The sequence below is a fragment of the Callospermophilus lateralis genome, chromosome 3 (genome assembly GCF_048772815.1).
Source record: "Callospermophilus lateralis isolate mCalLat2 chromosome 3, mCalLat2.hap1, whole genome shotgun sequence".
Taxonomy (NCBI): Eukaryota; Metazoa; Chordata; class Mammalia; order Rodentia; family Sciuridae; genus Callospermophilus; species Callospermophilus lateralis.
In genome coordinates, this window is record NC_135307.1 from 64,337,697 (window position 1) to 64,342,789 (window position 5,093).

Here is a 5,093-nt window from a genome sequence, read left to right on the forward strand (position 1 = left end):
CCTCTCCAATTTTGCAATTTTGTGTGTGTGTGTATACACACACAGACACACACACACACTATATATATACACATATATGTGTATACACACACACACACACACACACACACATATATATATTTTTGGTCTACAATAAAAATATATATGTATTTTGGTCTACAATATATAGATGATCTAAACATAAAACTCAAAAATAAAAAAACTAAATTTTAATATTTAAAGACTAATTACATTAAGACATGACAAATGTATATATAATGGAATTATAATACTTACCTGTTGAACAAATTTATAAATTAAAGCAGAGGAACAAAGCAGGATTTCTACAGACTGTTGTGGGGAAGCAGAGTTAGCTTTATTCATGGATGTACAGTATGTTTTGGTTTTGAGGTCCTGGAGCAAACCCAGGGTCTAACACCCGCAAGTACACTACCACTGAGCTACACCCCCAGCCCCAGAATCTTTTGTTATAAGGTTCTACCAGGATTATGTATTAATTTTCCCAGTCATAGTTTATATTTCCCCCCCCCAAATTATGCCTTTTCATGGTCTATCCAACACCCTATACACTTAATTAGTAAGCAAGAAATATACATAATAATATCATAGATAAGGGCTTTAATTATGCTATAGAGCAAGGACTGCACAAAGGAATCTAATTTTATTTGAGAGGGACCCTGATTTATCCTATCACTAGAAGATCCTTAGTCTCTGTTATTTCGTTTAACTAGTGCTTCAGTCATTTATTTAGTAGACAGTTCCATTGGGCTGTATTTTTTCTGAATAATTGTAGTGTAATTTTCATCTGAAAAAAGCATTGTTGGCTTTTTTAGTTAAAGAAAAGGCAAAGAGATCCCATATTAAATCTGATTATAGACCACAAATCATTGCCTTTCACGCACTGGAAACCTATCGCAGCTGTCAGGAGGGGAGCTCCTTCAGCTTTGCCCTTGACTCCACGTGGTGCTGCTGTCCCCAGGACTTCCCCATCTGTGCTTACTGTTTCAAGAATGACCAAGGCCTGTTAAGGATGAGTACAGTATTGGTATGGGGTATATGAATACTGCATTGATGGTCGGGTATCTTTATTTTTCCAGAATAAATGCAATCATCAGAAATTTTTTTGAAATGTGAGAGGTTGAATCTTAATGGAAATCAGGAAGGGGAGGCAGTGGGAGCCCAAGGAGCCATCATGGAAGTGTTTCGCTTGGGTTTTCTGGTTGCTTAATTCAGTGGAATGTCTATACACACCCCTAAAATGTTCTCTGTAAATGTTTACATTCCCATATGGTCTTTTCCCGTCAATGTTTTATTATAAATAATTTTGAAGCCTATGGAAAAGTTGAAAAAAATTCTATAGTGAACATCCATATATCTACCACCTATGTTCTCATGTGGTCTTTATTGTGCTTTTTTCCTCTGGTGCTAGGATGGAACCTAGGGCCTCACATATGCTCGCAAGCCCTCCATCGCTGAGTGGCATTGCCAGCCCCTATTATGCTTTTTCTTTGTAGTTATATGATAGCTCTTAAATGATGTTGTTTACCAGTCATTCATTAATATGCTCTCTGCGGTACTTTGCAACTTGAGGTTAATTCTTCACAGTACTTTGAAGCATACTATTTTATCTACAGGATTTTTTTCTAAGATTCATAATATATTAAAAATATTTTTAGGATAGGTCAGTCATGATTCTAGGTTGCAATTCTGGTTTCCTCTTGGAAAAAGATCTGACTGTGTAGCCTCTTCTTTCTTCACAACCATGCTCCCACCTCAATCTTTCAGCTTTGAACAGCAGACTCTGCATTTTGGATCTTCTTTTGCATTTTAGTAACTAAAAATAATGTTACTCCAATGTATTTATTCAACTCATAATTTCTAATGGAAGAAAAGTAGATTAGTAGTTTGAAAAAACAAAATTTTATAGTAATCCTGATAGCAAGGTTTCATTTCAAACTCAAGCTGTCAATAAGATTTTTAAGAAAAAGGAATTCAATCACTCAAGTTTAAGTTTCTGAGTTTCCTGCTTGTTCTGGTTGAAGTACAAGAAAAGAAAATAGAAGGAAAAGAAGAAGATGGAAAGAAAGGAGACATTTCTACCCTCTAATGATCAGTATTACTCAAATTATCCATTCCCTTGTCCCTCAGGTTCACACCAAAGTTGCAGCAACCAAACAGACACTTACATGAAGATGAGGCTGAAATAGGTCTCTGGAAATCTGGATGTTGAATAGGAGAATAACCTCCCAAAACACGTTACCACTCTTTTCACATTGCTTTAGGAGGAGATGTTTATGTCTACCAGGCAGGAAACTAACCACTGGCAAAAGAAGTGCAAGCCAGGCTGCTCTGGGCATTGTTCTATTGCTCCTGCATCATAATGTGCTGACATAGCCCTGAAGTAAGAGAAGGGGGAGAAGCAGGCCTGGAGATCAGCCACTGAGGTGACTTATCCTCAGCATTCCTGGGGAACAGGTAGAAGTTCTTGTGGCCTGTGACAATTTCAGGGTTTCCTTGGGGAGAAAACAACCTAGAAATAGTATTACAGTGGAAAAGATATTAAACAGTGAAATTTGAAAATACTTTACATTGTTTATCATTCAACTGATAATGTGTCATTCAGTCTTCCTATATCCTAATTTTCAGATTTAAACATATTTAAGCCACTTTGTGAAGAAAACCTGCAAAAAGATGCAGAATTCTTATAGGGCAGCTCTGCTTGGAAATAGGTTTGAGGGCCAGATGTATAACTTGGCCGTTTTATCCTGGTATCTTCAGCATCTAGTGTTTTCTGGACACTTGTTAAGAAGGAACTCAACAACTGTTTATCAGATGAATAAATGGCTACAAATAAATTCATGGTATCCTTTTTTTGAAGGAATCATTTCTCTTGATAATATGTGATTAGGTTGTTTGTTCCTGCCTTTCTGTGTGTCTGGGGTTCTCCCTACCATATCATCCTTCACTTTTATATCTAAGTCAAGTGCTGCAGATGCCCATCTCTCTAGCTCCCTTATTGCCTGCTTATGAGGACACACACCAGGGGCTGCTAGCTAGCTATTCAGGCCTGGGAGGGGAATTCAGTCACTCAGGTTTAAGTTTCTGAGTTAACTCTAGTGAATTCACTTCATTGAAGTCTTTATATTCTGCTTGCTTTTGGCCAGGCCCAGATAGTATTACAGTTTCTCAGAATAAACATGAACAGTGATGGTGTTCCTATAACAAGAGAGTAACTGCCATTTGGGACCAGGTGTGGCTGTCAGGGAGTTGATGGCATTCACTCCCACAGGATATGCATCAGGAAACTTTCCCAGAAGCAGAGTAGAGAGCTGGATGTATAGCTTGAAGAGTTGATGGCTCAGGCTCTGCAAAGAGTTCAACATGTATGTTCAGTCTTCAGAAAAGGGCAGGCTCTCCCTGTGAAGACACTGGGAACGTGTTGTTTTTTTGCCTTGGAAGCTCCATATTTTATGCTGAGTACCAACTTTCAGATGGATGAACTCTTCCTGTAGTCATACCTCTAGGACCAGTGACTAGGTTTCTAGTCACCTATTCAGCATATTTCTTACCTAATATAGCATAATCAGGAATACTTGCCATGTTCCTATTCTTCCTGTTCCACAACCAGGAAACATTTTTGCATAAATGTAGTTGCATTTATTCAGTTTTGATGATATTAATTTAATTCTGAAGTAGCTTGATAAAATCATTTGGTGTTTCTTCTTTTTTGAGGCTATTGAAGTATGAAAAAAGTGAAGAAATACCAAAAGAGAGAAATAAAAATTATGATGTTTTAATTATTTACTTTTCAAATATTAATGCTTTTTAACATGCACAAAATATTAAAACATATTTATGACTTTGTCCGGAGATGATGCCATAAATCAAATTTGAAGCACTTTGTCAACATGAGATCCGTGACCAATTACCCCTGTCCTTACTCCCATGAGCTGGGCCCGCTTGTTCTTGCCTACATTGGGTCCTCTCTGCTGTGTGTTGTAAGTTTGAATAAGAAGGTTCTTCCATGTTCTGTCTCTGGCTTTCTGGTGAGTGCTATGCAAGATCAGTTCTGTTGATCAGTTCAGGAATGAGCACCTATTACACACTGGGAACCAAACCTTGATAGTCTACAAAGATGAACAGTCTCTGCCTTCAAGGAACCTGCCATAGAGTTGGGGAGAAGGGATGTAAACAAATTATTTCAAGGTGTAGTGAGACAGAGGGGACTCTGGAGCACAGATGAGAGGCCCTTTGTTCAATCTGGGGATTTAGGGAAGGCTTCCTGGAGGAGCTACTGCTTAAGCTAAATCTCTTTGTGTGGTGTACTAGGCAAGTGCTCTGTCCCTGAGCTTTATCCCAGCCCTCAAGTAGAGTCTTGAAAGATTAGTTAGCCTGAGCAAAGTCAATGAGGCATCAAATGACAGGATTTGAGGGAGTAACTGGAAATGGTCTGGTTTTACATAAAGTTGGAGTGGAGGAAAATGAGGTTAGAAGAGGGAGGGAGTAGACTGTAAAGGGCTTTGAATGTCATAACTGGGCACTGGAACCTCATCTCTGCAGAGGTTTTCTACTAAAGAGGTTTCCATGGGGAGATTTATTTTCTGAATTGATCACTCTGATAGCAGTGAAAGGGATAGATTTTGGGAAAGCAATTCTGGCGAGGCACAGAGTCCAAAGTAGTGGCAGAAGGAATGGAAAAGAGGGAGATAATTTAGGAACTGTTAGTAGAGTCAGAATTTGGTGACTCACTGGATGTGGGGAGTGAGAAGTAAGATGATTCAGAAATTTCTCATTTCAGAAACTGAGTGAATGATAGTGCTATTAACTAGGAAACAAAATCTAGGCACAGAAACAGGTCTGGGAGGCAGAGGGAATGAGTTACTTGTCCAGGAACCTTGTTTAACATGGCACCTTGAATCCAATTGGTGTTTAGTAAATAATTGCCTTCTTTCTTTCTTAAATTCTAGTGGCTTCCCAGTGCTCTTAGATTATGTGACACACATCATAAGTTGTGGGTGTCTATTTAATGCTACACCCACAATACTATACTCTGGCGAGCATGATCTGACTCTGTCCTGGCTTCAGTTTTCTCC